The sequence below is a fragment of the Pan paniscus genome, chromosome X (genome assembly GCF_029289425.2).
Source record: "Pan paniscus chromosome X, NHGRI_mPanPan1-v2.0_pri, whole genome shotgun sequence".
In the NCBI taxonomy this organism is placed as follows: Eukaryota; Metazoa; Chordata; class Mammalia; order Primates; family Hominidae; genus Pan; species Pan paniscus.
In genome coordinates, this window is record NC_073272.2 from 130,041,678 (window position 1) to 130,054,029 (window position 12,352).

Here is a 12,352-nt window from a genome sequence, read left to right on the forward strand (position 1 = left end):
AGCTAGGCTAGGCACTTTTGCCCTTCTGCCTTCTGCTTTGTGAGGACACAGCATTTGTCTTCTCTAGAGGATGCAGCAACGACGTGCCATCTTGGAAGTGGAGACCAGACCCTTACCAGATAACAAAACTGCCAGAGCCTTGATCTTGGACTTTTAGCTTCCAGGACTGTGAGAAGTAAATTTCTGTTTTTTATAGATTACTGGTGTCAGGTATTTTGTTATAGCAGCAGGAATGGACTAAGATATATATACATATACACATATATATACTTGTACATATAAGCATGTGTGTGTGTGTGTTTATTTATTGTCTTCCTTCACTAGAATGCTTAGTCCATATGACAAGTAGTAGAAAAGTTATTTGTGTGTGTTTTGTTCACTGCTGTATTCCCAGCGGCCAGAGCCAAGGTAGGCACATAGTAGGTGCTCAATTTGTTGAGTGAGTAAATGAATGAAGGCATTATCCAAGACTGGGTGACCATTGTTTGAGACCCAGGCCTCAATGAGACAATATGAAGAGGAAAGGTCGTTGGGACTTGTCGTAATGTAGAATTATTACTTGTAGAAATGTATGGTCTCTAGGTGGCCCACCCCACCTAAAGACCATACATTTCCAAGTATCTGCTTAGATCGAATAATGGAATTACAACACTCATGTTTTTGGTAGTCAACTTATAATAAATATAAAAAATACATAAAACTTGTAATAATGGAGGAGCTTGAAGTATAAGCACTCAGTATGAACCTGGTTGGGTGGGTTTATACTAAGCAGGTTTGGAGAGATGAGTTACTGTGACAGTTAATTTTATGTATCAACTTGACTGGGTCACGTGGTGCCTAGACATTTGGTTAAACATTATTTCTGAGTGTGTCTGTGAGGGTGTTTCTGGATGAGATTAGCATTTAAATTAAATTAGTAGACTGAGTAAAGCAGATGGCCCTCCCCAGTGTGAGCGAGCATCATTCAATCCATTGAGGGCCTGAATGGAATAAAAAGGTGGAGGAGAATGCATTATATTAGCTCTCTGTCTCTGCCTGACTGCTTGAGATGGGATACTGGTCTTCTTTTGCCCTCAGACCAGAACTTACACCACTGGTTCTCTTGGTTCTCAGGCCTTCAGACTTGGACTGGAACTATACCACAGGCTTTCCTAGGTCTCCATCTAATCAACTGCAGATCATGAGACTTCTCAACCTCCATAATCATGTGAACAAATTCCTTATTTTTAAAACATGTGTATCATCTCCTATTGATTCTGCTTCTCTGGAGAACTCTAATACACTTTATATTTATTCTTATAATGGATGTGTAGTCCCCCATACTCCCCACCTTCATCAATACTCTTTCATAACCAATGGAAGAAGTTATGGAAGAAATTACCAAGTGTGGGAGGCTAGGCCTGCAATTCTTGGTAGTTTTAAAAAAAATTATACATTTTCACTCCTGTTTACCTGAGAATAATGACACAGCAAACAGTGGCAAACAGCTTAAATTTATATTATCTAATATTTCTTCTTTCTTTCAGCTCTGCTGCACTGTCTATTGATAATCACATTCTTATCTTTGAAATGTTCTCTTACCCTTTTCTTTTTGGACACTAAGTTGTACTGGATAAATATAACTATGTTATACTTCTGAGACCCCTTTTCCATTTACTTTTTTTTTTTGTAGACTGTCTCTCAAATCTCTCTTTTCCTTCTTAGTCCTATTTCCATTACTCTGGTCCAAGCCCTGATCATCTTATGCCTGGCAAACTTTAATAGCCTTCTGTTTGACTCCCTGGCTTCCAGCTGCTTTTTCTCCATGCTGTGTCTTGGCATTCTAATTATCCGGCATTTTGGCAGATGTCTTAGTCTGTTCGGGCTGCTATAATGAAATACCACTGACCGGGCATCTTATAAACAACAGAAATTTATTTCTCACAGGTCTGGAGGCTGGGAAGTCCAAAATCAAGGTGCTGGCAGATTTGGTGTCTGGCGGGGCTCAATTTCTGGTTCATAGATGGTGTCTTCTAGCTGTTGTCCTCACATCAAGAGGGAGCAAGTCAGCTCTCTTGGGCCATTCCTCCTAGATAGCACCTTTTAGCTGTGTCCTTACATGGTAAATGAGGCTAACTAGCTCTTTGTGTTCTTTTTTATAAGGCACTAATCCCAATCGTGAGGGCTTTGATCTCATGATTTAATCTCCCAAAGGCCTCACCTTATAATACCATCACCTTGGGGGTTAGAGTTTCAACATATGCATTTTTAAGGGGACACAAGGATTCAGACCATAGCAGCAAGACTGTGGTTTTAGAATTTGGGGGCTTAAGCAAGCATCAGATACTGCATACGATGGGAGATTGGGAAAGGAGGAAAGAATGCTCATCAGCCTTCAGACTCAACTAGTCTAGAGATCACTACCAGCCCTCAGGTGTGCAGTCTTGTTGAAATATTCTGGGCAGAGGAAGGGGTGGGTGTCTTATACCCAGATTGTGACTTACCTAGGGCTGGGACCAGAAAAAACAAGTACACCAGCATGCAGGCCTCATGGAGACTCCCTATAATTAGAAGGGTCATTGTTTCTAACGCCTGGGCTACAATTTTTATCAAGGTTCTGGACAAGAGAGAAGCCTCTGCTTATTAGCAGAATCTTCATGGAGAATCCTTATACTTTCCCTGTGCTTGCCTTTCTTTGTTGGTGGCATAAGGAGGGATATGGAGAGAGGAGGGTGTGGCAATTATTGTTCTAGTTGACTGGCACTTTCCTTCTCAATTTTCTACCTCTCCTCCCCTACCCCTGCCCAGCCACTTAGGTTTCTCTTGGGCACTGCTCTGCATCCTAGTCCACTTACATAGTTTTCCCAGGAGCGTCCATTTTGTTACACGACACTAGCCCCATGGCTACCTGGTCTGGACACTTGAATCAAGTTGGTCAATGAGTTCCTTCCTCAGAGTTTCTGTATTTGAGGTCAGAGTATACTTCAGTTCTCTCTCTGTGTGTAGTTGGCTTTGTTAAAATGTGAAGCTCTGGAGTTGTTGGTGATGGCAGCAAGAAGAAAGAATGAAGTTATAATTCAGATAGCAATAGTGACAAGAGACATGCAGAGGCCTGGCTCATTCTGTGGCACCAGTGTAGTTGTTTCTGAGGCCCAGGGAGATTCCTGGCTTTTGATTCCCTAAAGCAGTAATGATGATACTTCATGTTGACATCATGCTTCAAGCACTTTAAATAACTTATTTAAGTCTCATAATAATCCTGTGAGGAAGATAGTATTATCATTTCCATTTTACACATGAAAAAACTGAGGCAGAGGGAGGCTGAGTAGCTTGCTCAAGGTCACAGAGTCAGGACTTGTACCCTTGTAGTTAGATTTCATTCTCTTCACATTATACCTCCAATCTTTGTAGCAATTATCTAAATCACCCTTGCCTAAGCCAGTTCAAGGACCCTGCTACCACCATCCCTAGGCAAGAGACAGGGTCCTAATAGATGGAATTACTTTTTGTATGCCCAACTTTAGAAGTTTAATTCTCTCTGGCTCTTTCTCCTTTGTTGCCTCCTTTCTTCTCCTTTTCACTTGCCCCTTCCTTTCTTCTTTTCTTCATTTCTTCTCCCTAGCTCACGCTCTCCCTTTTTGAAATTTGTCAATCATTCTCCCTATTTTCTTGATTATTCTTAACAACATGCAATGGTATTGTCATTTTCCATATTAAAAACTGCTCTCTTGACTCCATTTCCCCCTTCAGTTTCAGCCCCATTTCTATGCTCCTCTGTACAACCAAATTCTTTAAAAGGGTTATGCATATTCAGCTTGCAATTCTTCTGCTTTTATACTCTCCTAAACTTACTTGTCAGGCGTGTGCCCTCCACCACTCTACTGAAACTGCAAGTTTACAAGTGACCTCCACATTGCTAAATCCAGAGGTCATTTCTCACTTCTTACATTAATTGCCTTTTCAGCAGCATTTGACACCTTCACTCCATCCTTGTTCACTTCCTCACTTGGTTTCTAGGATGCTACACTCTCATGGTCCTTTTCAGTGTCACTTGTTGGTTTTTCTTATATCCCTGGCCTTTTAATCTTGGCGTTCTCCTGGCCTCAGTCCTTGGACCTTGGTCATCTCCTTGGTAATCTCATTTAGTTTCACGACTTTAAATACCGTCTGAAAGCTGATGATTTCCCACTGTATATTTGCAACTTGGACCTATTTTCTAACCTTCAGATCCTTTATTCAACTGCCTACTTGGCATTTCCACCTGAAAGAGATTCAGCATCTCAAACTTAACATCTCCAAATCTGATCTTCCTTCTCAAATCTGCTCCTTCTGTAGTCTTCCCCATCTTGGTAAGTTCCACTGGTTTGTGCCAAGAAGCTTCATTCTTCATTCCACTCTTTCTCTTACAGCCTGTATTCAATTCATTCACATGTTCAAAATACATCTAAAATCATACCATTTCTCATAACTTCCAATGCTACCACCGTGGTCCAAAGTCACTTTTATTTCTTTTCTTTTCTTTTCTTTTTTCTTTTTCTTTTTCTTTTTCTTTTTTTCTTTTTTTTTTGAGAAGGAGTCTCGCTCTGTCGCCCAGGCTGGAGTGCGGTAGCGCGGTCTTGGCTCACTGCAAGCTGTGCCTCCCGGGTTCACGCCATTCTCCTGCCTCAGCCTCCCGAGTAGCTGGGACTACAGGCGCCAGCCACCACGCCCGGCTAATTTTTTGGATTTTTTAGTAGAGACGGGGTTTCACCGTGTTAGCCAGGATGGTCTCTATCTCCTGACCTCATGATCCGCCCGCCTCGGCCTCCCAAAGTGCTGGGATTACAGGCGTGAGCCACTGCGCCCGGCCACCTTTATTTCTTATCTAGATTATTGCAATGGCCTCCAACGGGTCTCCCTATTTCCTCCCTTTCCGTTTACAGTTTACTTTCCACTCAGCATCCAGAGTGATCCTTTGAAAATGCTACATATATCATGTCTCTTCTCTGCTCAAAACCCTACGATGGCTCCAGTTTTCACGCAGAATAAACCCTAGAGTCCTTACAGTGGCCTATATGGTCCTATTGGATCTGGGCTCCCGTTACCTTTCTGAATTCATCTTCTCCTATGTTACCGTTTTCCCCCCTATACTCCAAGTGTACTGTACTCCTTGCTGTTTTTGAATACATTAGGTAAGTTCCTGCTTCAAGACCTTTGCTTTTGCATTTCCCTCTGCCTAGAACACTTCCCTTCCAGATATATATGTAATCCATTCTCTTACCTTTAAAAAATCTTTGCCCAAATGATGTTTCCTCAGGTGTTCAAATATCACCCTATTTAAAATTCAACATGGCCCACCAATATTCTCTATCCTCTTTCCCATTTTTATCTTTTTCCTTAGCACTTAGTACCTTCTCATATATTATATAATTTATTTACTTTGTTTATTGTTAGTCTACTTGTGCTATGGATTGAATTGTGCCCCCTCCCATTTATATGTTGAAGCCCTAACCCCCAAAGTGATGGTATTTGGAGATGGGGCCTTTGAAAGGTAAATAGGGGGAGATGAGGTCATAAGGATGGGCCCTCATGATGGGATTAGTGCTCTTATAAGAAGAGATATTAGAGAGCTTTCTCTTTCTCTCCCCCAACTTCTCTCTTTCTCTTCAATGTAAGACTGTAAAAAAGTGGCCATCTGCAAACCAGGAAGAGAGCCCTCACCAGGAAACCAAATCAGTCAGCAATTTGATCTTGGACTCTTCAGCCTCCAGAACTGAGAAATAAACTTCTGTTGTTTGAGCTACCTAGTCTATGGCATTTTGTTATGGCTGCCCAAGCTGATGGAAACAGCCCCCTACCCCATCCCTAGAGCATAAGCTCAAGGACAAGAAGTTTTGTCTGATTGCTTACTGTTGTATCATCAATGCCTAGAATAGTTGTCTAGCATGTAGTGGGTGCTCCGTAAATATTTGCTAAGTAAATGCATGAATGAATGAATCAGATATGGTCCTTGCAGAGAGGATGACATGTACATGAGCACACTATGAGGTGGACAGTGGTTAAGTCACATGATGAAGGTACAGATAAAGGGTTCTGAGGGCTCGAAGAAACGGAGACATCATTCAGAGATGGAGAGGGAGTGAGGGGAATCCAGGAGGGCTTGATGGAGAAGGTAGCATTTGAGTTAGACCTTGAAGGAAGGGTAGGTTTTAGACTTGTGACTGTACGGGGAGGCACAGGGAGTTCAGTCTGGCTGAAGTAGTGTATTTGAAGAGTAGTAGAAGTGGAAAATACAATTAGAATGAAGTCTGGAGCAAAATCATAAAAGGCCCTGAATGCCAGGGTAAGGAGATTTGTCTTTAGGTGTGGTATGAAGTGGAGCGGATATGAAGGTTATAGAATTGTCAGTATAACTTTGAGTCATCAATCAATGATAGTTTCTGATTTAACTTTTGGTTCTTTACTCAATTAATTGTCTCTTACTTAACTCCAAGTTCTTTAGGAGCTTGATGATATGGTTCCTAACCATAATAGACAAGAAGCAAACAAGAAGAAAGAGGAGAGATCGGATATGAAAACAGATATACTTCCAGGGAGAAAGGGAAAATAGCTCGATGGCTTCTTGACTTGAAGGATGAAGATGGAACCCTCAACTTCAGGCTTAATACCTCTGTGACTGTGCAATCTAATAACTAAAGTTATCAGTGGCAGCATGGATCCATAATGCAGAGGAGAAGTCAGGACGGGTCTGGAACCTTTTAACAACATGGGAAAGGATGTAAAGTATCTCAGAAATGTTTACAATTTGTTTTAATTTAAAATGATTTTTAAAAGATTGGTACTGGAAGGGGAACGTTTCAACTATCTGGTAAGCTCACTTATATTAAATACTATAAACAAGGCATGATTGTAATACTGGTTTTACCAAGTGCTGCATGCACTGCTCTGTGTGTGTGTGTGTGTGTGTGTGTGTGTGTGTGTGTCTGTGTGTGTCTGTGTGTGTGTGAGAGAGAGAGAGAGAGAGAAAGACAGAGAGAAGGCTGTATTAAGTGAAAAACACTGAATTCAGCATTCCAGGTTTTTCTCTCCTGAACTGGTTCAAATGGGTAGAATATGTTTCATTAGTGTATTAAAACTCATCCACACCCTTGATTCTTTGAGTTCCTCTTCATACTCCTCAAGAATAATGTCTCAGATTCATCTGTACATCCCCTATTGTCTGGCAGAATGTCTTAAGACAGATTAAGCACTTGAACCACATATGAATTGAAATATTGAATTTCATGTCTTGAGGCCCAGCCACATGAAACAGACTGTTTTACTGGTGTGGGCACAAAACTTATTTTCTTAAAAGGGGATAAGATGATGCTTTATGTTTTCTTTCTTTCTTTCTTTTCTTTCTTTCTTTCTTTCTTCTTTCTTTTTTTAACTCTGCTTGGAATTTCTTGCCTTTTTATGATACCAACCGCCCATTGGGCAGATGTCTTCAGGGACGTCAACAACGCCCAGTTCCCTTTCCTGTGCTAGAACTGATGGTTTGGAGCCTAACATCTCGTAAGCAGTGTTTGGCTCATTTTTTCCTAAATGCAGTACTTTATACTTGCTCATATTGAAGCTCATCTGTCACTCCTTCACATGGAAATGCAAACTTGAAGGCATATCCTGTCATTTATGCATTGACTTAGAATTTCAAAATGTGCAAAGAATTAGTATGCCAATCATTTATAAATCTTATTGTTTAAAATATATTTTATTTAATAAGTGATTCTATAGAGCTTACCATGTGATGGGCATTATTCTAAGTAATTTATAAATATTAACGCTTTTAATGAAGTTACTCCTGGTACCACTTTGGGAACTCTCACTTTACCTTTCATCAGTCTTCCTGCTATTGGTGCTTCTTTACATAGAGACTTCAGGTAGAATTTAGTGTGTGAATTTGGATGGAAAAGTTAAATTCATATTTTTACTAACCTCTAACTGAAAATTGGCATTTTCTTTCCTTATAAATGTAGGCTACAATCTACAGAGATGTTAGCAGTACCTGTGCCTTTTTCATCAGCATCACAGATATTATCATATCACATGATATTGCGGATTTCTTGAGCTGTTTATGCTCATCACTACTTCGGAACTGAAGTGGTTATTAGGCTTGTTGCTGTTTCATATTGCTATTTCAGGTGTTAAAGGAGCATATATGTTACTATATCACAAACATGTTTTAAAAATATTTTGAGAAGTATACTATTTCAATATCCAGATGGTCCCCAACTTACAATGGTTTGACTTACATTTTTCAACTTTATAATAGTGTGAATGCAATGTATGTTCAGTAAAAATTGTATTTTGAGTACTCATACAGGTTTCTGTTTGGTGCTGTTTTTCTGTTTCAGTACAGAAACAGATTCCATTTTTCACTTTTCAGTATGGTATTCAACACATTACATGAGATATTCGACACTTTATTATAAAATAGGCTTTGTGTTAATTTTTTGCCCAAATGTAGGCTAAAGTGTTCTGAGCATGTTTAAGGTAGGCTAGGCTAAGCTATGATGTTTGGCAGGTTAGGTGTATTAAATGCATTTTTGACTTATGACATTTTCAACTTACGATAGTTTTATTGGGATGTAACCACATAGTAAGTCAAGGAGCATCTGTAGTTGGTTTCCTTTGTATTTTATTTTATTCATTTAAAAAATGTTATTCTGATAAGGAGTTCATGTGCTTCACCAGACTTACAAATGGGTTCATGGCACCAAAAAATGTTCAGAACCCCTAATTTATATTCCCTCAGCTATAACAGGCAGAGGCTGGAGCTGAAGTGGGGTAGAGATAGGGAGAACTCAGGAATCTTACATTCTCATCCCAGCGCCATCATCCACTTAGCTGTGCGACCTAGGGTATAGCTCTTCATCTTTTGAGACTTGTTTTCCTTAGCTGCAATAATGGTGAGGAAGTCATCTGCCCCTGCTAGTTCACAATGTGTTGTGAAGATCAAATGACATAATGCTTGTGCACGGAGTTGCTTTGAAAACAGCTTAAAGCATCATATAAGGTATTTATTGAGGAAGAGTAACAAGTTAAGGTTTCAGAGGTCTGATGCCACAGAGGACTATTCATATTCAAACAGACTTGGAGTGAATGCAGTTGGGTAGAACACTCTTTAATGTGTCTTGTATACCATTTCCACCCAAGATCTGATGTCATCTCCATAGGGCTCTATAGCCTTGAATGTGCATACCTGTTTGTATAATCAATTCTTTTCTTTCCTTCTGTTGCCCCAATAATTAATTGCTTTAGTATGCCTTTGAGGTCATCCTCCCAGATAGAAAACTTAAGCAAGCTTAGAACTTCAAAGCTTACTGTCAAACTGAAAAACTGGGATGATGTTATGAATCTTGGGAAATGGTAGAGGAGATAGGACCTCCTTGGCCTTCTTGTTAATGGGATGTGGTCTATCTTGTAATGGGAGTGGGTAGAATTGGAAGGATACTTAGACTGTATCAGAAGACAGTAGAAGGAAGTTTCCTCACTGTGTTTGGCTTGGGCCAAGCACTACCTAACTCTAATGGAGCATTGTTCAGTAAAATCTCCTGAATTTCTCTGAGCCAGCAGGTCTCTTTCTTTTAAGTTATTGTGTGGCCCATTACTATGAAGGTAGCTCTGGTGTCATTAAAGCATTGTTGATATGACTATTGGTTGGATAATGATTATAGCTATTTATTGAGCACTTACTTTGCCAGGCATAGTACTGGGCACTTTACATTGATCAACACCTCATAAATGAAACTTCAAGGGAAATATACGATTTTCACTTTAAAGATTTTAAAAAGGCTCAGAGAAGTGACAGTGTTATAAAGTGACTTGGGGCACCATGACTGTGTCATTTAGCAGGCTCCCCTACCAGAATATAAGCTCTTGGGGGAAGGGGACATGTTGTGTTCACCTTTGAATTTCCAGGACTAAGACTTGCACATATCAGGTGCTCTATAATGGCACGTGAATGAAAAATATGGGGTTTATAATAATATTACCAATTAGGTTGATATGAAGATTAAATAAAATATTGGAGCAGTGGGAAGTTTTAAGCTTGTGATTGGAGAGACCAAGATTCAAATTTCATTTCTGCCTCTTAAAAACTTAAGCAAGTGGCCGGGCACGGTGGCTCATGCCTGTAATCCCAGCACTTTGGGAGGCCGAGGTAGGCGGATCACGAGGTCAGGAGATCGAGACCATCCTGGCTAACATGGTGAAACCCTGTCTCTACTAAAAATACAAAAAAAAAAAAATTAGCTGGGCATGGTGGTGGGTGCCTGTAGTCTCAGCTACTCGGGAGACTGAGGCTGGAGAATGGCGTGAACCCAGGAGGCGGAGCTTGCAGTGAGCTGAGATCACGCCACTGCACTACAGCCTGGGTGACAGCAAGACTCCGTCTCAAAAAAAAAAAAAAAAAAAAATTAAGGAAGTTACTTCACATCTCCAAGTCTCAGCTGAAATGGAGGCTAATACATTTACTTTTCACATTGTAGTAAACATTAAATATATATATGTGTGTATATACATATACGTGTGTGTATATATATGTATATACATGCATGCATATATCCTGGTAAGTAGGAATCACTAAATAATGTTAGCTTTTATCATTATTAGTGCATATGAATGTAGTTTATTTTTGTTTTTTATTTTTTTGAGACAGAGTCTCACTCTGTCACCCAGGCTGGAGTGCAGTGGCATGATCTTGGCTCACTGCAACCTCTGCCTTCCAAGTTCATGCGATTCTCCTGCCTCAGCCTCCCATGTAGCCAGGATTACAGGTGTGCACCACCATGCCCGGCTACTTTTTGTATTTTTTAAGTAGAGACAGGGTTTCACCATGTTGGCCAGGCTGGTCTCTAACTCTTGTCCTCAGGAGGTCTGCCCACCTTGGCCTCCCAAAGTGCTGGGATTACAGGCGTGAACCACTGCGCCCGGCCTGAATGTAGTTTAAAATGCTACACAAATACTAATGTAACAAACCTTTACTAAACACCTACAGTGTACCAGGTTCTGGGGATATGGCAGTAAACAAGAAAAACGAGAACCATACTCTCATGCAACTTATACTCTGGAGGTAGGGTGGGGGCATAGATAGTAATAGCTCAGGTGTCAAGAGCACGAGGTCATTACCACCTTATCCACACAATTCATGGGTAGTCAGCACTGAATATTTTCACAATTAGCTTTTATGGCTTTGGCTAAAGGGTGAAAGACTTAAGTTCAGTGTGTCGCAGCTACCCTTCTAGCTTTTTGAAGGCAGGGGACAGCCATACTCCTTTTGTGTCCCATTGTGCCTGATAGTGTTTGGGACAGAGTAAATGTTTAGAATATGTATAAACAGCTGAATTTCGTCTCTTGAAGTCCAGCAACATGATGTGGTCCCACAATTCTATGTATGAATACAAAAACTTTTTTTTTTTTTTTTTTTTGCAGACAGACTCTCACTCACTCTGTCGCCCAGATTGGAGTGTAGTGGAGTGATCTAGGCTTACTGCAACCTCTGCCTCAAGCGATTCTCCTGCCTCAGCCTCCCAAGTAGCTTGGATTACAGGTGCCTGCCACCACGCCTGACTAATTTTTGTATTTTTAGTAGAGACGGGGCGGGGGGGCGGGTCTCACTATGTTGGCCAGGCTGGTCTCGAACTCCTGACCTCAAGTGATCTGCTTGCCTCGGCCTCCCAAAGCGCTGGGATCACAGGCGTGAACCACTGCTCCTGGCCCACAGAAACATTTTTTAAAATGTGAGTAAGGTCATGAACTTTGGTTGAATCACAATCATACCTCTTATTGAGAACTCACTATGGGCCAAGCACTGGTTGAGCAATTTGCAGATGCTATGTTGTTCACTCTTTCCTGCCATTCTGTGAGGTAGGTACTATTTCTTCTTAATTTTGCCTGTAAGGAAATTGAAGCTCTTGTTGTGTCCATGTGACTCGCCTGAAGACACACAGACAGAGACTTTGGGCATCATGACTACCTAATAGGTGCTCAGCAGATGGTAGCAACTGTGGTAGAAAATGAAGCCATATCTACATGATGTACCATCTAAGACAGCTGAGAATCCCAAGGGCTCACACAGTTCTACTGGGCGAGTTAAAAGTTCTCACACATTTATGCTATCTTTTCAAATAATACAGTTTATCCTGCCTTATATGAAAAGCATACATTTTTGGGCCAAAATTAAAAAAAAACTCTATATAACTTGAATGCAGATGTGTCTTTAATATTCTATGAAAAATAACTTTCATTTGCATTGAAGACATTTAACAAGCAACTTGGTAATAATAAAGTCAGAATTAGAGATGTCACAGGACTAGGGAAGGAGATAAAAAAATCATTTGTAAAACAAAAGAAA